The sequence below is a fragment of the Gracilinanus agilis genome, chromosome 4 (assembly GCF_016433145.1).
Source record: "Gracilinanus agilis isolate LMUSP501 chromosome 4, AgileGrace, whole genome shotgun sequence".
Lineage (NCBI taxonomy): Eukaryota > Metazoa > Chordata > Mammalia > Didelphimorphia > Didelphidae > Gracilinanus > Gracilinanus agilis.
In genome coordinates this window covers 265,303,964-265,328,809 of record NC_058133.1, presented here as the reverse complement: position 1 = coordinate 265,328,809, position 24,846 = coordinate 265,303,964, and positions in this window count along the sequence as shown.

Here is a 24,846-nt window from a genome sequence, read left to right as displayed (position 1 = left end):
CCTTCCCTTCCCTTCCCTTCCCTTCCCTTCCCTTCCCTTCCCTTCCCTTCCCTTCCCTTCCATTCCCTTCCATTCCCTTTCCTTCTTTTCTTTCCTTTCCTTCTTAGTAACAATTCTAAGACAGAAGGGCAAGGAATAGGCAAATGGAGTTAAGTGAGTTGCCTAGGAAAGAGGCCAGCTTTGAACCCAGATCCTTCCAGGCCTGCCTCTCTATCCATGGAACCACCTAACTGCCCCCAATAAGCATTTCTTAAGCTCCTATCACATGCAGGCACAATGTGAAGTGCTTGAAGACAAATTCCATTCCCCAAATGTTCTTCCTTCTTCTCTGCATCTCCTGACTTCCCTGCCTTCTTTCAAGGCCCAGTTAAAATCCTATCTTCTACAGGAAGCCTTGCCCAATCTCCCTTGGTACTAGAGCCTTTCCCTCTGAGACTATCTCACATTTATGCATTCCGTATCTTATTTGTACAGGGTTATTCATCTGTTGTTTCCTCCATCAGACTGTGAACATCTTGAAGGCTAGAACTGTTTTGGGCTTTGTTTCCTTGCCCCACCACTCAGTACGATGCCTGGAACATAGTAGGTGTTTAATAAATGCCAGGTGACTTGGCTGACAAAAGTGAGATAATCAATCCTTGTCCTCAAGGAGCTTTCATTCTACCAGGGGAAATATCATGTGACCATACAAGTATAAATGAAAGAAAGAGAAGGCAATCTGGGGGAGGCACTGGTATCTGGAGGGATCCGGAATCTCTCCTTACCTTGTCTGAGATACCGTGGGGGCAGCTTGGCTGGAGCGGCTGGTTCATAGGGGGAGCAGTGGGAAACGAGATGGGACAAGAGGGTTGGGGACAGATGGTGGAAGCCTTGTGGGAAACAGGGATTTAGTCTTAGACTTTTAAAATCATGAGACCAGGGCTGACATCATGCAGCTTGGAAATCGGTGGCCCATTAATGCGGTCTGCCTTGTAAAAGCAATAATCCTTTACCTTTTAACAGACTAACGCAATAGACAATACAGCCAGAGCTAGCTTCAGCAATCAGAGCGGTTGAGAAAACATCTGGCTAAAAAAAAATGTAATGCTGGCCTTGTGTGGCTATCCAAACCACATTTGGATGCACTGACCTATGACATTTTAGAATGACTTCATTAAGATGTTATCAACAAGGAGCAGCTAGGTGGCATAGAGGATAGAGGGCCAGGCTTGGAGTTAGAGAATCTGGGTTCAAATCTGGCTTCAGATACTTCCTAGCTGTATGACCCTGAGCAAGTCACTTAACTCCAATTGCCTACCCCTTACTGCTGTTCGGCCTTAGAAATGATATTAAGGGGCAGCTGGGTGGCTCAGTGGATAGAGAGTCATACCTTGAGACAGGAAGTCCTGGGTTCAAATGTGACCTCAGATACTTCCTACATGTGTGACCCTGGGCAAGTCATTTAATCCCCATTGCCTAGACTTTACTGTTATTCTGGAACCAACATACAGTATTGATTCTAAGATATAAGTAAGGGTTTTAATTGTTTTAAAATTTTAAATTATTATTAATAACTAAATTTAAATTAAGTACTAATTATTATATGTTATATAGTAAACATTGTTAATAAAAATTAATTAACTCTAATTTAAAAAATAACTAGGGGCGGGTAGGCGGCACAGTGGATAGTGCCAGACATGGAGATGAGAGGTCTTGGCTTTAAATTTGGCCTCAGATACTTCCTAGTTATGGGACCTAGACAAGTCACCTAACCCCATTGTTTAGCTCTTACCACAATTCTGCCTTGAAACCCATACTTAGCATTGATTCCAGGATAGAAGGCAAGGGTTTAAAAAGAAAAAGAATTGATACTAAGAGAGAAGGTAAGCATTAAAAAAAAAAAAAAAAAAGATGGGGGGCAGCTGGGTAGCTCAGTGGATTGAGAGCCAAATCTAGAGACCGGAAGTCCTAGCTTCAAATCTGACCTCAGACACTTCCCAGCTGTGTGACCCTGGGCAAGTCACTTAACCCCTATTGCCTAGCCCTTACCACTCTTCTGCCTTGGAACTAATACACAGTTTTGATTCCAAGATGGAAGGTAAGGGTTTAAAAAAAGAAAAGAGATGTTAAAAAGGTAGCTAGGTGGTACAGTGGTAAGTGCATTGAGCCTAAATTCAGGAAGACCTGAATTCAAATCTAGCTTCAGCCACTAATGAGTTAGATGACCATGGGTAAGTGCCTTAACCTCTGCCTCAGTTTCCTAGGCTATAAAACATGGCAGGTTTGGGATTTGACACCAAGTCTTCTGATTCTAAATACACTGATCTTTCTACTGAATCACATGGTCTCACTGAAGACCCTATCTCATGAGAACAAACATGAAGTAGTTAAAAAAAAAGTAATTGAAATTGGATAAAGGAGAACCAAAAGCAGTGGTATGTTGGCAACTGTTTAACAATTGGTTTTCAAAGGGGGAAAAATTAAAATTTGTAGCAAGTTTAAATAATAAGTTCTAATAAGCTTAAAACTGCACAAGACTTTGGGTCATTCCATATTAACATTCTTATTACAGAAAGTAATAATGGTTAATATTTCCAGAAGGCTATGAATTTTCTTAGAGAAGCACAGAAATGCCAGAGCTTAAAGGGTCCTTATAGACCATCTAGTCCATCTCTTGCCACCATTTTAAATGATGCTCAGAAAGAGAAAAGGAGTTACTCAAACCCAGAGGGTTAGTAAGTAAGTATTGAGTCAGAATTCAAACTGAGGTTTTTTAACTCTAGGGATAAAGCTTTTTTCTCCCTTCCCATCTGGGAGACTTGTGCTGCTGCTATAACAGACAACTCACTGAAAACAGCAAGATAAGATTCTTCAAATTGGCAAGCCAGTATCATCTTTTTGACATTTCTCCAGCATGTTTATTTATTTTAAACTCTTACCTTCAGTTTTAGAATCTATACAGGTATCAGTTCCAAGGCAGAAGAGCATTAAGTAATTTCAAAAGTGGAATGGGGACCTAAGATAATACTCATATGTTAAAATCTGGGACTCTGGAATCTGTTTCACAAAAAGCAATTTTAAGACTAAAAGGCTTTCGATGACTAGGTTGCACAGTGGATAGAATACCAGGACTAAAGACAAAAGAACCTGGGTTCAAATCTGGCCTTACACAGTTCTTAGCTGTGTGACCCTGGGCAAGTCACTTAATCCAAATGACCAATAGCCAATCTTTTGCCTTAGAATTGATTCTTAGACAGGAGGTAAGGGTTGTTTGTCTTTTTAATGGATCTCCCAAGTCCCCTGGTGTGGGATTTTTTTTGAGATGTAAGCATACCCCAAATGTTCTTTCCATACAAGAAGTTGTTAGCAAATCAGTCCCCTGGAGGCTGAGGTGAACTGCCTAGGATAGTGAATGGACCAGTTTGGAAAAACTAACTGGGGAAAGCTGGTAAGGAGCATTGTAGAAGATGGTCACAGAGAGAAGGGACTAGACGTGTCTGTTGACAGTGGTTAGAAAAGAGAGCTCCAAAAGAGAGGGGTTTAGGGGGAGGTCTGGTTATTTATCATTATCAATCCTTTCTATGGGCTCAGATTTAAATATGATCCATTTCCATTAACTTATGGTCTGAGCTTTGTGAACCTATGTGCTGTTAAGGAGAGCTCGTGACTGCCCTTTCAAGGAGGTGTCTGATACCAAAGTTACCAGATCATCTGAAGAGCCAGAAATGAGAAATCCCACAGAGTGGACCTGGCCCCTTTAAGTAAGAAGGGAGTCTCTGACACGAGGATTATACAATGAATACTTATTAAACACCTTATATATGTACAAGAAACTATGCTAGATATTTGAAAAGATAAAGGCGGTGTACCACCCCACGGTGATTAAAACCTAACAATGGAGAAAAGGTCAAGACCTTACAAGTACTAAAGAGTTTGGGTCTCCTCAGGAGTCTGTGGAATTCAGGACTTTCTTAAGAAGAGGTAGTTTTGAGCAATTACGGGGCTCAGTTCAAACTCTGGCTTTGCCACCTACTACTTGGATTACTTTGGGCAAGGCACGTAACCCTCCTTTGTAGAGTGTTATACACAAAGAGGGTAAAGAAGGAAGGAAAGTGCTTCTATGAGCTGGGCCTGACAAGCTGGCCTAAGATCCTCAGGTGGGAAATGGATCTAGGCTGAGTGGGGATGGTGATGCCTGGGTGGCCACCAAGCTGTGCTGGTAACCACCAGGGCTTATGGATGATCAGTTCAGCTAAGCACCTGACCCCACAAACAGTGCCCAAGCCAAAGTTATAGAGGGAGAAGCTGTATATATTGTTCAACAGCACCTCTGGTTCCTTGGCTTGGGATTAGGTTAAATCAGTGGTTCCCAAACTTTTTTGGTCTACCACTCCCTTTCCAGAAAAAATATTACTTAGTCCCCTGGAAATTAATTTTTTTTTAAAATTCTAATAGCAATTAATAGGAAGAAATAAATGCACCTGTAACCATCACCGCACCCCTAGATTGCTGCAGCACCCACTAGGGGGCAATGACGCCCACTTTGGGAATCACTGGGTTAGATGATAAAGGTCTGTGATGGGCTACTTGTTGGTATTTGATTGGATAAAGCAAACTGACTGTGATTTAGGCGAAATCTCCTTTCCCCCTTTGGCTGTGGTTGTTCACTTGCCCTTGGAATCAATGCCAGTCCTCACTTGAATCAAGTTTGAAAGGGGTTTAATGCTTTAGACTCAAAGGGGTAAGTTTCAGGATAAGGAAAGAGGTGTTGGGAATGGCTATGCTAAATCTAATGAGGGTTAAAGAAATCTAATCAATGAGCATCAAGTTGGTATTTGGCTGGAGACTCTTCTCCCCCTGACCCTGGTCAGCCCCGGCCATGGTCTGGACCAAAGGAAAGGAGGGGATAGTGATGATCTTCTTGACAGCTGTGTTGTTATCGCTCAGCCTTGTTTAGTAATAGGTGAATGAACTTCTAATGGCAATAGGTATGGATGCTGGATCTGCAGGTCTATAGGTCTACCCACCTGTCACCACCCTCTCCTTCCAGAAATTCCCTTCTCCAGACTGAGACCTCAAGTGGCTGAGCCCCTGGGCTTTTATAGAGGTCGTCCCAACTGTCTTTTGCCCTTGGCTCATGCCATCTGGGTAAATTCCAAGTTCTATAACCGACGATCTGTCACTTGAGCTGTTCTCCATCTTTTTCCAGAAGTTACCTATTACAAGACTGAGGGAATTAGACTGGGTGGCCTCAGGTTTCTTTCAGCTCTGAATCTATGGTAAGATTCAATATTCAATTGATTGATTCAACTGATTCAACTGGTGATATCACTAGTGACAAGCTTGTTGGGGATGACATGAAAGCCTGGATGACCATTCTCAATGGCTAAAGCAGCCACATGGGCTCTGTCGAAGTCAGTGGCTGGCAAAATGTGGATGGTGTCTCTCTTTGGTTCTCTGTGTAGCATGGATAGCATCCATGCCAGTCCTGGGATGAGAACTAAGAAAGATGATGGTTAAATGGTGGCTGGTCAGTGCCTGGCAGAAACACAGAGAACCCCTTCCACTTCTACTCAAAGAACACAAGCAGAGATGCTTTTGGCCCATGGAGCACCCTCAATAGGGAGGTCACTTTCATCTGGATAGCATCGTCTCTTGCAGTGCTACCCTTGAAGGAAGAGATAACCAGTCACATATTGAAAGCCACCACTGGTTTGGACTGTTGACAAAGTGTTTGCGGAAGGACAATGGGGTGAAGGTCAGAGCCAATGTAAGCGTGCGTCACACCGTGGGGCTCCCTACTCTGCTGTTATAGTAATAATGTTATTAGCTAACAATTCCACTGTGTGTACTGGTTTACCCAGGGCTCTTTTCATACCACCCCTTTGAGGTAGGTCGTGCAAATATTTTTCTCCATCTTTTACGGAAAATAACAATAGCTTACATGTCCAGAAGGCTAGGATGTTTGTCCCAGAAGCACAGAATGTCAGAACTCAACAGGGCCATGGAAACCATCGACTTCTCTCCACTATTTGGCAGATGAGAAGAGTGAGACCCAAGCAAGGTCAGATGGCTAGTTGGTTTCAGAACCAGGACTCGAAATCAGGTCTTCTAACCCTAGAACGTGTCTTTTCCCCCTTTCTAGTTCTTAGATCCATACTGCTTATTTAACTGAAGACCTACAGAAAATGGCAGAACAAGACTCCAGAAACAATGAATGAGCTAGGATTTGAACTTCCACAATTCAATTCAACAAATATCCACTTAACTCCCATCACGTTCCAAGCTCTTTGTGAAGCACTAAAAACAGAGGGAAAAAAAATGAGGCTGTCCTTGTCTTCAAGGAGCTTAGATTCTTATGGGTTCGGAGATGGTGGCAGATATAACATGGACAAAAATAAGTAAATACAAGGTAATTTGAAGGTAATCATGAAACCCTGGAGAAGGATTTTTAAAAAATTTAAAATAGGGAAAGGATTCTTGTTGAAGAGGATAGGGGCAGCCAGGTGGCACAGTGTGGAAGGAATATAGGACCTAACATCAAAAAGACTCCTCTTTCTACTGTGGGAGGAGAAACACAGAGGAAAAACAACTGCTTGAACACATGGGCTGATGGGAATATTATTGGGGATGTAGACACTAAACGATAACTCTAGTTCAACTATCAATAATATGGAATTAGGTATTGATCAATGATACACGTAAAACCCAGGGGAATTGTGCATTGGCTAAGGGGAGTTAGGGGGCTTTGGGGAGAGGGAAAGAACATGAAACATGTAACTACAGTAAAATATTCAAAATAAAAATAAAAATATAATTAAAATATTTTAAAAAATTAATAGGGAGGCCAAAATAGAACTTTAAATTGGATGCTTGGTCAATTGAAGACTGAACTTATATTTAAAATAAAGATTCTCTCTTATTTATTGTAAAAAAAAAAAGACTCTTTCTGAGTTCAAATCTGGTGTCAGATACTTACTAGTTTTAAGTAAGTCTAGGCGAATCACTTCACTCTGTTTTCCTCAGTTTCCTCATCTGTAAAATGAGCTGGAAAAGGAAATAGCAAACCACTCTAATATCTTGGCCAAGAAAACTCCAAATGGGGTCATGAAGAGTTGAATGTGTCTGAAAATGACTGAACCACAACAACAAAGGGATCAGTGGACCATGGTCAGCCCAGTTCTGGGATCATATCATTTCCCCAACTGCAAAATGTTGGAGAAACAATTTTTTTTTTTGGTAAATAGTTATTTAGTGAAATGTAAGCTTTTGGATGGCTCATGCTTGTAGATTGGTTTACAGTTTTCAGAACACTTTCCTCACAAAAATCCAATAAGATGGGTAGTGTGAGCATTGTTACCCTCATTTTACGGAAGAGGAAACTGAGGCTTAGGGACTTGAAAAGATTTGGCAAATAGCTAGTAAAAGTAGCTAGTAAATACAAAGATTCCCTTCAGGCAAAGGGGACATATAATCATCTCATTATCAGGGAGAAACTAAAGCCTAATATGAAACATCTGCCCACGATTCCTCAAACAAGCAACCTCTGCCCTGAGCACTTGGGTCTCCCCCACATAACCAATTCATCCTCACTTCAGCACTTTGAATTGGGATGCTTTTCGGCCTCCCCTAGTCCCTTTTGTTTTTTAAAGCCCTGTTCTTCACAGTTAAGTTCAAGTCTCATTTCTTCCATGAAGTCTTCCCTGACTACTCCAGCCTATCCTGACTAGCTCACACTGGCCTTGTCAAAAGCCAGAATAGCATAGCTTGGCAATATGGAGGGAACAGAGAATCCAGTGGAACAGGAGCATCGAAGTGGCTCAGTGGACAGAGGCAGGCTTGGACATGGGAGGTCCTGAGTTCAAATGTGAACTCAGACATTTTCTAGCTATGTGACCCTGAGCAAATCATTTAACCCCAACTGCCTAGCCCTTACTGCTCTTCTGCCTTGGAATCAATACTTGATTTTAAGACAGAAGGTAAGGATTTAAAAAGAAAGATCTAGAAGAAAATCCTAGTTTAACTAGGCAAAGTACTATGGAAACTTAACTCCTATTGCCTAGCCTTTACTGCTTTTCTGCCTTGGAACCAATAATTGATTCCAAAATGATTCCAAGACAGACGGTAAGGGTTTAAAAGAAAAAAAGATCTAGAAGAAAATCCTCGCTTAACTAGGCAAAGCACTATAGAAGCAACCCCCCATTGCTTAGCCCTTGTTACTCTTCTGCTTTGGGACTACTACACAGTGTTGATTCCAGGATGGAAGGTAAGGGTTATTAAAAAAAAAAAAGACAATAATAACAGGGTTACCCAGCAGCAGTGAGGGCCCAGCGGAGGTAATAAAACATAAATTTGAAGAGGATCCAGTCAAAACCTTTGTGCCCTCTGGAATGCCCGTTCTATAGATAACAACCTTCCCTTCATCCTAAATCTTTTCTTCTCCCACTTCTAGTTCTTACAGAAACCTTCATCCCCCTTATGAAAGTCTCCCTGACTATCCTTTCCAGTGCTGACTGCACCTTCACTCATTCCCCTTGGCTCATGGGTCAAGGTGGGGAAATTGGAGTACTTGTTCCCCATTACCACTTCCAGATTCTCTCCCTACTTCCATCACTCAGTAACTACTCTTCCTTTAAAGTTCATGCTGGGGGCAGCTGGGTAGCTCAGTGGATTGAGAGCCAGGCCTAGAAACGGGAGGTCCTGGGTTCAAATCTGGCCTCCGACACTTCCTAGTTGTGTGACCCTGGGCAAGTCACTCAGCCCCCATTGCCTACCCTTACCACTCTTCTGCCTTGGAGCCAATACACAGTATCGACTCCAAGATGGAGGATAAGGGTTTAAAAAAATAATAAAAGTTCATGCTATTCATATCTACCACCCCCCAAAATCCTGAGAGCTTTTGTTTATAGACACCCAAGTCACTCCCATCCTTCCTCCAAGGGTTCAGTACCTGGCTCACAATTTCTTCTCAGTTCATGCCCTTAAATAGGAGATTTCAGCATATATATTGATTCTCCAGAAATACCGTAAGTGCTCAGTTCTTCAGCCTTTTTTATACGTTACTGCTCCCATCTTCCTCAGCAAATTCAACTCTGCTCTTTTCTCTTCTCTTGAAGAAGCCCTTTTTTCATATCAGTAATTAAGCCCAGCCAAGTCTTCTTCTTGGATCACTCTCACAATTCATTGTGTTTGCTTTGTTTTGTTAAACAAAGGTAGGGAAAATCAGACAAGAGTTCTGACTGGGTCCACTTTCAAATTTATGTTTCATAACCTCAACTGGGCCTTTACAGCTGCTAAGTTACCTTGCTATTGTGGCGGTTCATCTTCCTCCTCCTCCTTTTTTTTAAACCCTTACCTTCCATCTTGGAATCTATATTAAGTTCCAAGGCTGAAGAGGGGTAAGGGCTACGCAATGGGGGTCAAGTGATTTGCCCAGGATCACACAGCTAGGAAGTATCTGAAGTATCTGAGGCCAGATATGACCCCAGGACCTCATGTCTCTTTGTCCTTCATTTCTGAAGAGGACCAATCACATCATAAGGTGATGTTCTGATATGGGTGTGAATTGAATTTAAGGGCAGAGTTATACAAAGTGGTCAGCCTCATTCTTTCATCCAAAGTCAATAGAAGTCTAGTAGCAAGACAAAAGTCAGGACAACTGGCAATGGACTGAGATGCAGTAGATAACCGTGGCATTTTCCATGACCCATATGTCCTGATTTAGCCACCTTCGTGGCTGTTGGAACAAATTGTTCTTACATGCCCATTCTGTTGCTGGGGGAAATCTTTGCATGTCTGGAGTAGATGCCCCCCCCAACTCACCGATGGGTTTGTGGCTGATTGGTTACCCCAATATAGCTTAGCCTATCTTTGGAGATGGTTTATCAGTGTGTGGCCACTGTACATGCTACAGTTTCTTGGAGCAGGTGAGAGTTGAGTACCAGGTAGACATGAAAGGTGGATGAGCAATCCTGAAAAGTCTAAAAGCTCTCACACCAGAAATGCTAGTCCTTCTTGAATACCCATGCACCCTTAATCCTGCTATAGATCCTTGATCACCTCACTCTTGCACTCTCTATAAGGGCTCTTCCAAACTTTTTCATCCTTCCTCAGACTTTCTATGGCTTCTTCACCCCTGCTTCTCTTAGCTGAGAACCTTGCCTTTTATTTTCTAGGGAAAAATGAGGTCATTCATCATGAATGCCTTCTTCTCTTCTCTATCAGATGCCTTTTGCCACTTCTTCAACCCTAACCTACATGATGAAGTGGCCTTACTCCATACCAGGGCTCTACTTGTCCAAGTGATCTCATTCCATCACGTTTTCTCCTCCAAATTGCTCCCCCTGTCATTTCCACTCTAGCACTTATTTCCAGAGTCTCCTCTCCACTGACTCATTTTCTTCTGCTTGCAAACATGCCCATGGCTCTCCCATCCTGAAAATCTTCATTCGATTCTTCCATCCCCTCTAACTATAATCCTATATCCTTCCTGCTCTTTGTAGTGAAACTCAAATCTACAACAGATACCGGCGTCTTACACTCTGACCTTATCATTCCATGGAATCTTCTCTCTCTCTAGTTACTAATAATCTTCTTAATTGTTAAATCCAGTGGCCTTTTCCGAATCTTCATTCTCCTTGATCCCTTTGCAGCCTTTGACACTATTGGTCACTCTTTCTTCCTTGATACTTTCTTCTTTCTAGGTTTTTGGGATTCAGTTCTCTCTTGCTTCTTCTCCTACCTATCTGACCATTCCTTCTCTGTCTCTTTTGCTAGATCCTGTTCCAGATCATACCCTCTAACCATAGATGTCCTTCAATTTTCTGTCCTGTGTCCTCTTCACTTCCCCCTCTCTACAACTTTGCTTGGTGATCTCAACAATTTCCATGCATTTAATTACAGTTCTATGCTTACTGTTCTCAAATCTGTCTAACCTGCCCCAATCTCTTTGCTAACCTCCAATTTTGCATTTCCAATTACTTTTTGGACACCTTCAACTGCAAAGTCCAGTAGACATCTTAAACTCAACATGTCCAAAACAGAACTCCTTATCTTTCCCTCTAAAGTCTACCCCTTCTACCTTCTTTATTATTGTAGAGAACAACACCATCTTCCAAGTCCCTCATGTTTCCAGTCTACAAGATGTCAAGATGAATCTCTATAAGATGGAATTCTTCACAATCTCTCACCTCTCTCTATATTTGATATGTGACAAAAGGCTGTCGATTTCATCTTCGCTACCTCTCTCAAATATGCCCCCTTCTCTCCTTAGACACTACCATCCTCCTGGTGCAGACCCTCACCACCTGATACCTAAACTATTGCAATAGCCTGCTGGCGGGTCTGCCTGCCTCAAGTTTCTCCTCACTCTAGTCCTTCCTCCATTCATTGATTTTCCTGAAGCGCAATCTAACCATGTCACTCCCCTACTCAATAAACCCCAGTGGCTCTCTATCACCTCCAGGATCAAATAAAAAATGCTCTGTTTGGCATTCAAAGCTTTTCATAACCTAGCCTACTTCTACCTTTCCAATCTTTTTACACCTTTCTCCTAGACATATACACTCTGATCTAGTGACACTGGCCAGTCTACAAATAAGACACTCCATCTCTTGGCTCCTGGCATTCTCTCTGACTATCCCCCATACTTGGAATGCTCTCCCTCTTCCATTCTGACTACTGACATTCCTGGCTTCCTTTAATTCCCATTTAAAATCCTATCTTCTGCAGGAAGCCTTCCCCAACTCCTCTTAATTCTGGTGCCTTCCCTCTGTTATGGCTTACTTATTTATCCTGTGTATTATTTCCTTTGTATATATTTGTTTGCATGTTGTCTCTCTTATTACACTGTAAGTATTGAGGGCAGGAACTCTCTTCTGCCTCTTTTTGAATTCCCAGAACTTAGCACAGTTCCTGGCACATAGTAGGTGCTTAATGTTTATTGTTTGATCTTAGATTCAATTTGCTTAAGAAAGAAGAGATAGATCATCCAGTCCAACCAAACTTTTTATAACAGGGAAGAGGTGTGTGTGTGTGTGTGTGTGTGTGTGTGTGTGTGTGAGAGAGAGAGAGAGAGAGAGAGACAGAGACAGAGAGAGAGAGAGAGAGAGAGAGAGAGAGAGAGAGAGAGAGAGAGAGAAGGACGAAGGAAGAGAGGGAAGAAATGTACTGTAGTCAAAAGAGCTTTGGATTTGGGTTCTGAAGACTTGCATTACAATCCCATTTCTGCTACTTATTGTGTGATCTTTGGTCTGTCACTTCTTTGCTATCAGCTTCCTCATATGTTAAAAAATGAGGATTAAAAGAAGTGAGAGGTTTGACCTTGATGACTTCTGTGGCTCCTTCTAGCTCATAATCCTACATTCCTATGATGTGTCCATGGCCACATAATTTGTAAATGATAGAATGAGGAGCTCAACCTAAGTTTCCTGACACCCAAAGTCTAGTGTACTTTCTAGGACATCAGGTTGTGTAACTCTGAGCTACTCATAGCCCTTCTCTGAGATTCCATTTTCTCACCTATTAAAGGGGGGATAATAATACTCACTGGGAACTCCATACACCAGTGAAGTCATGGGTCCAGTAAAAAAAAAAGGCAAGAAGAGGGGTGTACTTATACCACCTGCCTCAAAGGGCTAATGTAAATTCTGCATAGCCCAATAACAATGATTTGGTAAAGGTTTCATGCCTATAAGCTTTGGGGATAAATTTCTCAAAAGCAGAGACTCCTCTGAAAAATTACTTTCCCAGAGAAAATGTATCATATTCTAAAGCTGGAAGCCCAACCAGCCCATTTTACAATTGAGGAAACTAAGGCCTATGGAAGTTGAAGTAACTTGCCAAAGATCACTGGGTAGGGGTTGGAGGTGGGATTTGAACCTAGGTGCTCTGACTCCTAAGCTAGTGCTTTTTCCTTGGTACCACACTATGGCCAACTCCTCCTTTAGAGATAGTCCTAAAACTAGCAGGCATTCCTAAAAAGACTCTGCCTATGGATTAGTCCAGTGATGGGCAAACTTTTTAAAGAGGGGGCCAAAGGAAAGGAAATGCTTATCTGTCAGTCTGTTTCTAAGGCAACTCTTTTGAAGTTTCATTGTATTGTATCCTACTCATTGTATTTGTCAGATTAGGAATAATGTACCCCAGCTGGATAGAACATTTCAGGGGGCCACAGTAATTTGCCCATCACTGGATTAGACCATCACTTTTTTGCTTCTTCCACTGACATGATGAGGAGAGGGATAACCTAGGTGACCTCTATGGTCCTTTCTTGACTTTAGTTCTCTGATCCATAAACCATTCTACTTTCTTGTGCCAATAATTGTGTCCTATTAAATAGTAAATTTTCAGTAGGTAAGGACTTCTCTTGCTCATACTCCCTAACTCCTCCAGCATCTCTTTGCAACAAATGCTTAATAAATGATTGAAGCTGTTATTGATAAAATATATTGACATAATAATGATAGCTCACATTTGCATAGCACCTACTATGTGGTAGGCATTGTGCTTGTTGTCATTGTTGTTCATCCTTCTCAAATAGGACCAGTGACATCATGGGTGATGTCTTGATTTGTGAGTTGGATTTAGGCAAGACAGAATTGCACCAAGTCAACAGCCTCACTCTCTCTTCCAGATTCATCAAAAGCCATAGGCTACACAAAAGTCAGGATGACTGGGGATGGCCCAGGATAACCTTGGCATCGTCTATGTCTGACCAAGCTCTAAGCATCTGCTTTAGCTGCCTTCATGGTAGTTGGAATAAACTGTTTTCATCCACAGTGTTCACATGCTTGGAGTAGACATCCCCCTAATTCACCAGCAGGTTCTTGAGGTCTATCAGTTATCTTCAGCTTGGTTTAGTCCATCCTTGGAGATTTTATTGGGGTGTGACCACTGTACATGCTACAGCTTCTTTGAGCCACAGGCGAGAGTTGAGTCCACCAAAGGGCACAGAGCAAGCCCTCCGACCAGAGGTACTAGTCCTCCTGCATTCTAGGTCCCCCTATATTCAAGGCTTTACAAATATTTCTTTTGATCCTCACAACAATCCCTGAGATGCAGGCACTATTATTATTCCCATTTTATAGTTGGAGAACCCAAGGCATACAGAGATGAAGTTATTTGCCCAAGGTCACATAGCTAGTAAGTGTTCAAGGTCAAATTCTGAACTCAGATCTTTTTGATTCTAGGACCAGCGTATTATCTACTGTGCCACCAACTGCATGTTGAACAAAATAGTTCCCCAAACACCTTTGTTTCTATACATGTAGATACAAAGATAGAGAGATGGACAGACAGACAGATAGACAGATAGATAAATAGATAGATGGATGGATGGGTGGATGGATGGATGGATAGATAGATAGATGGAGAGATGGATGGATAGAGAGTCAGAGAGGCAGATGGATGGATAGACAGACAAACAGACAGACAGATAGATAGATAGATAGATAGATAGATAGATAGATAGACAGACAGACAGACAGACAGATAGATAGATAGATAGATAGATAGATAGATAGATAGATGAATAGATAGATGGATGGATGAACGGATGGATGGATAGCTAGATGGAGAGATGGATGGATGGATGGGTGGATGGGTGGATGGATGGATAGATGGATGGATGGATGGATGGATAGATGGAGAGATGGATGGACATTCAGAGAGGTAGATGGATGGATAGATAGATAGATAGATAGATGGATGGATGGATAGAGAGACAGAGAGACAGATGGATGGATAGACAGAGAGGCAGATGAATGGATAGACAGACAAACAGACAGACAGATAGATAGTGTCATATTCAAACTCTGGAAGTTGAGAGTCTCACCTTGATTGACAGGTGAAGACAGTTGAAGACATCGGAATGTTCCCAGATGCCATGAGGTCAAGAGGAAAAGCAGTTGGCCAGAGGATATAAATACTCTGACAGCCTTCTGACAGGGGCTTTTTCTTTGGCTTTTGGCTTATTGGGTTTGGAGCCTTGGCCTGAAATCCTTGACCTTAGACATTGACTGATCTTGGAAGATTGACCTGTGGATCTGACAGTGGATCCTCTGGTTCTCTCTGAATCCCCCTAGATATTTAGATATCTGAACCATCACTAGATATTTAGGTATCCTGGGCCCAGGTGGGAACTGGGAAGAGGGAAGGAGAAGAATCAGAGGGAGGTAAGGGTGGTATTTCCTGACGGCTGCTTCAGTAATGCTGGAGCTCTTGTTCTTCACCTCCTCTGGCTCAGCTTGGCCACTGCTTGGTTGATGCAGATATCAATGATCCCTCTCAGCTTCTTACTGCCATTTGTTATGTCAGTCCTACAGCCATCAGGAAATACCTCCCTTACCTCCTTCTGCCAAAAGCCAAAGAAAAAGCCCTCCAACTGTCTTCACCTGTCAATCAAGGTGAGACTCTTAACTTCCAGAGTTTGAATATGACAATAGATAAGATAGATAGATAGATAGATAGATAAATTACTTAGTACTTCCTGTGTGCCAGGCACTGTGCTAGGCTCTGGGGATACTGGTACAAACAAATGAGATAGTTCCTAAATTCAAGGAGCTCAATTTTTAATAGGGTAAGATAATTGCTAGAAAGAGGTGTTTGGTAGGGAAAAAGGAGGAGAGAAAGGGAGGAGATTGCTGAAGGCAGCATCCTATTTAAATGATAAGATCCTCAATGATAGGGAGCCTTGTCTTATCTAGATTTATTTAATATTAGTATGGTATTAGTATAATATTTAGTATTACTAAACCATTTATGGTTTAAGAACCGAAGAGATAACTGGGTGGTACAATGAATAGAACACTGGAGTCAGGAAGACCTGAGTTCAAAGCTGACTTCAAACGTTTACTAGATATGCATCCCAAGATACGTCACTGAAACTGTTTGTCCAATTGTTAAAGAGGAATAATAATAGCACCTACATTGCAGTGCTATTGTGAAGATCAAGTGAGATAATATTTATAAAGTGCTTAGCATAGTGCCTGACACATAGACCTTTTTATTTATTTTTTAACTCTTTAACTTCTATCTTAGAATGAATATGAAGTATTGGTTCTAAGGCAGAAGAGCAGTGAGAGCTAGGCATTTGGAGTTAAGTGACTTGCCCAGGGTCACACAGGTAGGAAGTGTCTGAGATCAGATTTGAACCCAGGACCTCTTATTCTAGAGCTGGTTCTCAATCCACTGAGCCACCTAGCTGCCTCAATAGTAGTCTTTTTAATAATTGCTGGCACATAATAGGCTCTTAAATGTTTCCTTCCTCATTCCAACTCCAGCACCTGGCACAAGTCTGGCATTGAATAAGCATCAGGAAATCTATATTTTGAATCTAACTACTGTTGATGAGCTGTGTGAACTCAGGCAAGCCATCAGATCCCCAAGATCCCAACTTGAAAGGGATCTCATTGAAGCAGCTAGGTGGCTTAGTAGATAGAGCATAAGACCTGGAGTCAGGAAGTTCAGGCTACTTGCTCTTCTGACCTCTCTGAAATATATGGGTTATTTATATATATTATATATAATACATGTTATATATGTGTGTTGCTATAGATATGTATTATATATTATATTTTTATATATTTATTATCTATTATATATGTTTTTATATAAAGTATGCTATGTATGTGTGTATATACAAGGATAAAATATGATAAAAATAATAACACAAATATAATTTGTACAAAAATAAATAATAAAGCAAATACATACAATGATAAAAATATGATAAAAATAATAATACAAATATAATTTAAAATGTTATATTTGTGTGTGATTTCCCCAACTTCTAGTTGAAGCCCCCCACCTCTGTCCCCAGCACTTAGCTCAGTATTTAATGGATATTTATTAACTGGCCCTAGTTTACCTTGTATTTGTTTTATATATGTTTTATATATGTTATATATATTTTCCCCCAAATAGTCTCTGAGCTCCTTGCCAGGTATTTCATTTTTGCCCTTGTATGCCAACTGTTTACCATTCTTCCTACACAAGCCCTAAACACATGCTTATTGGGTGAGTGATGAATCAGTGAGTCTAAAGAAGAACACAGAGCCTGGAATTAAAGTGCTTTTAAGAGTCGGTTTGGTAGAATGGAAAAAGAATGGCATTAGAAGTCAACAAGGCAGGGCAGGTAGATGGCTCAGTGGAAAGAGCACCGGACCTGGAGATGGGAGGTCTTGGGTTCAAATCTGACCTACCTGTGTGACTGGGCAAGGCATTTAACTCAAGTTGCCTATCCCATATAGTTCTTCTTCCTTGCAACTGATACTTATATTGATTTTTTAAAATTAAAAATTTTTTATTCAGCTTTTCCCTGCCCTTCCCACACCAAAGAAGGCATTATCTGGCAAAACATATAGATTATGTCTTTCATGTTTCCACTTCTTAGTTTATTCTCTGGAGCTACTTAGTAATGATTCTAAGACAGAAGGCAAAGGTTTAAAAAAAAAAAAAAGAAACCACAAGGCATGGGTTCAAGTCTGTCACTAACTCCCTATGAAATCTATTTCTCTAAACCTTAGTTTCCTCACCTATAAAATGAAATTACTACTAGTACTACCTGTCCTCAAAAGTCTGTCATGTTAAAGTTTTACATATATGTGAATTTGAACCAGCAAAACCACTACTAGATCCATATCTCAAAGAGATTAAAGAATATAAGGACCTATTTGTCCAGAAATAGCTATAGCAGCTTTTTTTGTAGGGAGGTAAAGAATTAGAAACTGAGGCAATGTCCATCAAATTGGGGAATGGCTGAACAAGTTGTGGTATAAGATGGTGTCGGAATACTGTTGTGCCATAAGAAGTGCCAAAGAAGATGATCACAAGAAATCCTGGGAAGACTTATATGAGCTGATGCAAAGTGAAATGAGCAGAACCAGGAGAATTATACCCAGTAACATCAATACTGTACAATGATCTGTGTTACTTCCTTATGGTTTATTTATGGGAAGACACGAAGGAGAGGCACATAGGAGCAGCAGGAATGGATGGATTAAACTTTACTTGCTGCACACATTTTGATGAAACCATATTAATATTGTATTATTGTAATTTATCAAAAATGATTTTGTCTTCTTCAAATAAAGGTCCATATTTATTTTAAAATATTTTTGCCAACATATACAACATGTATGTATGTATATATACATATACAAAGATATGTATACCTATATAGTTATATATATTAAATATACATAATAGTAAAAAAAATACTGAACTATGATCAACTGTGAATGACTTCACTATTATCACCTTTGCAAGATCCAAGAGAATTCCAAGGAACTCATGATGAAAAATGCTATCTATAGTCACAGAAGGAACCAGTGGAGTCTGAATGCAGGTGGAATCATACCATTTTTCTCTATTTCCTTCATGAGTTTTTTCTTTTATATACAAGATATGTCTTTCCCAATGTGAGAAACATGAAAATATGTTCCCTCAAAGGAACAAAACTGTCCTGGGCATGTTGAACCACCCAAAATGGGTGAGCAGATGCTTCGAGGTTCCTGCTTCTGTTTTGGAAGGAAGGGAGCCCGAAAATCCTTTTTGTAATGAGGAAACTGGTGGACCATAGTGCAAGCAACCAAGACATCCTCACCTTCAGTAAAACATGGTATCCCAGGTAAAATCTATATCAGAGAACTTACCCTCTGGGGAGTGGTGAGGGGAGGGAAGGAGGGAGAGAATTTGGATCGCAAAATGTTGGAAAACAAATGTTAGGGGCAGTTAGGTGGCTCAGTGGGTTGAGAGCCAGGTCTAGAGACAAGAGGTCCTGGATTCAAATCTGACCTCAGAATAGTTCCTTGAACCTTGGGCAAATTACTTCATCCCAATTGCCTGGTCCTTGCCATTTTTATGTCTTAGAATTGATCCTAAGAAGGTAAGGGTTGTTTTTTTTTTTTTAATGTTAAAAATGGTTTCTACATGTAATTGGCGGAGGGACAATAAAATATTACTGGGAGGAAAGCAAGAAACATTCTTTCTCTAAAAGAATTTATAGCCTTGTTGAGAAGATCAGACAGGCAGGGACACAGAGAGCTACAACCTAAGACAGAAAGTACTGGAATAATAGCTAACATTTATACAAAGCTTTGAGGTTCAGAAAGCACTGTATGCACATTATCTCATTTGATCTACACAACACCGTGTGAGGTCGGTGCTATTTTTACCCCCAATTTACAGATGAGAAAACTGTGACAGAGAGAGGTCAAATGAGTGGCTTAGGATGCCACAGCTAGGTCTGAGGCAGAATTTCAGGTCATGGCTTCCTGATTCCAAGTCCAGTCTTGTCCATTATATTCAACTGCCTTTCTCATTGCTATGAGTGAGGTGCAAAGTATTTGAGGATCCCAGAGGAGGGCAAAGTCACATTCAGGGATATGCTGGTAAATGTTTAACAACAGGCTTGAGGGGGGGGGTAGGAGGGGTAGGGAGAGATGTGCGCAGGACAGATTTTTAAGTTCAACTTGCATTATTAACACTTTCTCCATCATGTTCTTAAATAAACAAAACAATAATTTACTCCCTGATTTGGAGTTTGCCAATGTCTGAGAGGTAAATCCTCACACAGAAAATTTAATATTCAGCTTTTTCAAGCTAGCTGTATTACACTCTTCTGTCAGGGATTTCATTGTTTAGTTCTGACTCTTTGTGACTCCATTTGGAATTTTCTTGCCAAATATACTGACTGGAGTGGTTTGCCACTTCCTTTTCCAGATCAATTTCCAGATGAGAAAACAGAATAAAGTGACTTGCCCAAGGTCACACAGATATTAAGTCCAGATTTGAAACTCCAAGCCCAGCACTCTATTCACTGCACACAACCTAGCTGCCCCTACTCAGGGATCAAAGTTCTCAAACCTCAGCCTCCTGGATAAGTGACAAGGACTTAGACCCTGACCTGGGAGCTGGAGGATCAACAAGGGACTGAGCTATGAAGTAAGGAAGCAAAACCTGGACTTTGTCCTCTGCTTATTAAGATGGGTTATTCAGATGACACAGAGCCAGTGGAAAGAGGAGTGGCTGATTATTGACTCTTGTATCTCCTCTATATTTTCTACATTTTCTTTGAGGTAAAATAAAGCTTGCCCTATGCCTGATATACATTGTTACCCTGAGTGCTTGCATAAGAAATGGTCTCTATTCATTTCTGTAGAGCCAGACATGACGTAGCATACATACATGAGGTATGCCAGATTTTAGGGCAGTTTATCAAAAGTTCCATTGATGACCACTTTTTCTCTTTCCCAGATGGCTTGATTCTCCAGGAACTGACCGTTGGTTATACCCCTCCCTAGGGCAACTGAGATCCAGATGACTCCTTCTCTTTTGCCAAGTGAAACCCAGTGGTATCTTTTGCCCTCAACTCCTCTGTCTTTGCCCTTTTTTCCCCCATGCCCTGGGCCAGGTGTGTGTGAGTCAATTTTTGTTTTGTTTTGTTTAGTCATTTCTTGGTCATGTCCAATTTTTTATAACCCCGTTTGGGGTTTTCTTAACAAAGCTACTGGAGTTGTTTGCCATTTCGTTCTCCAGCTCATTTTGTAGATGAGGAAACTTAAGGCCAATAGGGTGAAGTGACTTGCCCAGGATCACTGGATTTGAACTCAGGAAACCTGCTGCCCTACCCATTGCACCATCTAGCTGCCCTTTTATGCCTCACTAAAGGACTACTGCATTTTTTAAAGGCTCCTAGGATTAAATCCCTTCTAAGTAAACGCAGAGCTTTGTGGTTCTAGGCCAAGAGTTCCATGTAAAAGGAGAGGACTGGGTCAAGTGATCTCTTCTAGCTTTAAATCTTATGCTCTCTTATAGTGGCAAAAAATTGGAAATTGTGGGGTTGTTCATTCTTTGGGAAATGGCTGAACAAATTGTGGTATGTGTTGGTGATGGAATACTATTCTGCTATAAGAAATGATGAACAGGATGATTTCAGAAAGAGCTGGAAAGACCTCCACGAACTGATGCAGAGTGAAATAAGCAGAATCAGGAGAACATTGTACACAGCAATAGCAATGTTGTGGAATGATCAACTGATTTAGCTACTCTCAGCAATGCAATGATTCAGGACAATTCTGAGGGTCTTAGGACAAAGAATGCTATCCACATCCAGAGAAAGAACTCTTGAAGTCAGATGCAGATGAAAGCATAGGATTTTTTACTTTTTTATTTGGGTTTTCATTTTTGAGGGGTTTGTTTTATATGATTATTCTCTTACAACAATAACCAATATGGAACTATGTTTTGAAGATAATACATGTATAACCCAGACCTAATTGCTTACCATCTCCAGGAAGGGGGAGGAAAGGGAGGGAGACAATATGGATCTTATAACTTCAGAAGACTTATGTGGAAAATTGTTATTACATGTAATTTGGAAAATAAAATATCTTTTTAAAAAAGTTATGATTTCTTAAGACTAGAAAGCTCCCTCAGCTTATTCGAACACCCCTGCTTTAGGGCACATTTCCTCTTTTTGCAGAAACCTGCCTTATCTCTGCTGGTGTTGCTCTCCTTACATGGGGACCTCAGTCCTCTGACTCCTGGGCCTGTGTGCTATGGGTGGGGAGTGAGGTAGGTGCCAAGCCTGGGAATGCTATCGTCTGCTCTTAGTTTCTCCCTCCTTTAATGTATCTTCCACAAGAAGTTTTCTAATTTGCTGATCAGGTCATTCCTCCACTCAACAACCTTTGGTGGCTTTCCATTTCCTATACCTCAAGTCTTGACCCATAATAAGTAATAGTAATATTTATGTAGTGCCAACTATAAATCAGGCACTGTTAGTTGGTCTATCAACATTTATTAAAGGTCTATTGTGTGCCAAAGGGTAGTGAGGTGGCTCAGTGTATAGAGCAGCCAGGCCTGGAGTCAGGAAGACTCATCTTCCTGAGTTCATAGTTGTGTGACCCTGGGTAAATCACTTAACTCTGTTTGCCTCAGTTTCTCCATCTGTCAAATGAGTTGGAGAAGGTCATGGCAAACTATTCCAGTAGTTTAGCTAAGAAAATCCCAAATGGGGTCACAAAAAGTTGGAGAAGGAGATGGTGAACCCCTCTGGTATCTTTGCCAAGAAAACCCCAAATATTTCATGAAGAATCAGACATAATTGAAAACAAATGACAACAACTGTGTGCCAGGCACTATGTCAAGCCAGGGGTATACAAAGAGAGGCAGAAGACAATCTCTGCCCTTGAGGAGTTTATAATCTAATGAGAGAGATGACCAACAAAGAAAGTCATAGGAACAAACTCTACAAAGAAGAAGAAGGAAACAGTTAAGAGAGGGGAAGGCACCAAGATTGAGAGAGGTTGTTGAAAAAGGTTTCTTGTAGAAGTTGGAATTTTAGTTGGGACTGTGCTAAGTGCTTAACAAATAGTATCTAATTTGAACCCCTGCCACTGAAGGCCCACCACAGCCTGGCTCCAACTTACCTGTCCAGCTTCACCTCCCACCACTCCTGTTTCTGCACTCTGTCCTCCAGTCATATTAGATATCCTCATCCAGCCCTTGTCCATCTCAGCCCAGCTGTTTGCCTTGCCTCCAATGGACTCCCTTGACATCCATCTCCTATAAAACCCATCCCTTTCTTCAAGATGCAACTCAACTGTCACCTCTTCCATGAAGCCTTCCCTGGTCCACTCAGGGCAAAGGGATCTCCTCAAATTTCAGCTAGTTCTTTGCCTATACCTTGGCTTCATTCTAATTGCCATATCCTCCTTTATTATCTGTATTTTAGCCTTTCTTTTTCATTAGAATATAGTCTCTCTCTCTCTCTCTCTCTCTCTCTCTCTCTCTCTCTCTCTCTCTCTCTCTCTCTCTCTCTCTCCTTAGAACCAATATTGGTTCTAAGGCAGAAGATCAGTAAGAGCTAGGCAGTGGGGGTTAAGTGACTTGTCCAGGGTCACACAATTAGAAACTGTCTGAAGCCACATTTGATCTCCCATCTCCAGGCCTGGCTTTCTAACTGCTGTGCTACTTGGCTGTCCAGATCAAATAATTAAAAAAAATTATTTTATTTTATTTTTTAGCCCTTATCTTTCATCTTGGAGTCAATACTGTATATTGGCTCCAAGGCAGAAGAGTGGTAAGGGTAGGCAATGGGGGTCAAGTGACTTGCCCAGGGTCATACAGCTGGGAAGTGTCTGAGGTCAGATTTGAACCCAGGACCTTCCGTCTCTAGGCCTGACTCTCAATCCACTGAACCACCCAGCTGCTGCCCCCCAAATTTTATTTTTATTGTCAAGCAAAACCCACTTCCATATTGATCATTGTCGTAAGAGCAAATTCATACCTAACCAAAAAAAACCCCAAATAAAACCACAAATATGCTGATATGAGTTCTTCCTCTGGAGGTAGAGAGCATTTCCCATCATAAATGTCTTTCAGAATTGTCCCATGATCAAATACATTTTTTTAATTAAAAAAAATTAAACTTTTACCTTCTGTCTTAGAATCAGTACTGTGTATTGGTTCCAAGGCAGAGGATCGGTAAGGATAATGGGGGTTCAGTGACTTGCCCAGGATCACACAGCTGGGAAGTGTCTGAGGCCCCATTTGAACCCAGGACCTTCTATTCCCAGGCCTGGCTCTCCATGCCCCGGGCCCTGCAGCTGTCCTAGAACATAAGCTCTTTGAGAGCAGGTTCCGGGCCACGTCTCTGGGGCTGCCGGGCACATTGAGGGCACATTGAGTCTCTCGTGCTAAGTAAATGCACAAGAAATATTTGTCGAATCGTTATTGAATGGAATTAGCTCGGCCTCTGCAATTACTCAGAGGTTCGGGTAAATAGAACAGTCTGTGACAGGTGAGTCGTAGGTGAGTCACAGATAATGAAATGGTACGGATCCCGCCAAGCCTCCTTCCCACACAGGGCAACAGGTCACTACCTGTTGTCAGGAAACACCCCAATATGGCTTGGAAGGGACCAGAGGTTGGGAAACCGAGCGTAAGGAGGCAGCCCTGCCTCCCCCTCAGAGGGACCTCACCCATTCTTGACTAATCCGTCTGTCTCCCCCAACGCCCTCCTCTGCCTCCCCGTTTCCCTCGGCGTGGCCCCAAAAGTCTCAGCGAGGTGGAGAACTCTGCTACAGGAGACTCCCCCAAAGACCTCTCTCCTGAGAGAAGCTCCTATAAAAGAGACCCCTATAAAAGAGAAATCTGAAGGGGATGGAGGAACCCAACGGAAGGGATCTCTCCGCTGGGCGAAGGAAGCCCGCGTCCTCGGAGGGAGGACGTTCGTTCGTTCATTCATTCATTCATTTATTCATTTACATTCAACAAATATTTACCGAGGGCCATCTGTAGCCTTGTTTCCGAGAATAGGAGGATCGGAAGGGACCTTCAAGGTCCAATCCTGTCATTTTAAAGATGAGGAAATAAGAGACCCGGGTGAGGGTAACTCTATAGAACTAGGCTTGGACGTCAGGACTCAGAGATCATCAGATTCCACATTTTAGAGCCAGAAGGAATCTTGGAGGTCGCAGAGTTCACTCTCCTCATTTTTACTGATAAAGAAACTGAGGCACAGGGAGGTTATGGGACTTGCCTGGAACCACATAGATTGGTAAGTGGGGTCATCTGAGGTGGGATCTGAACCCAGCTCTTCCTGACTCCCAAGTCCAACATTTTATCTATTGTTCCGTGCTACCCTCTGATGATAACTCTGCCCAGTGTTCTTTCCATATCTTATCTCTTCCTTTTTTTCTAATTTAAATAAAAAATTTTATTGATAGTCTTTTTACAACATCATCACTTCTCAATGACTTCCTTCTCCCCACCCTATAGACTCCTTCCTTGACAAATAGTCAAACAAAACAAACCAACACATTAGTCATGTCTGAAAGGTATCTCTCCTTCTTCACCTAT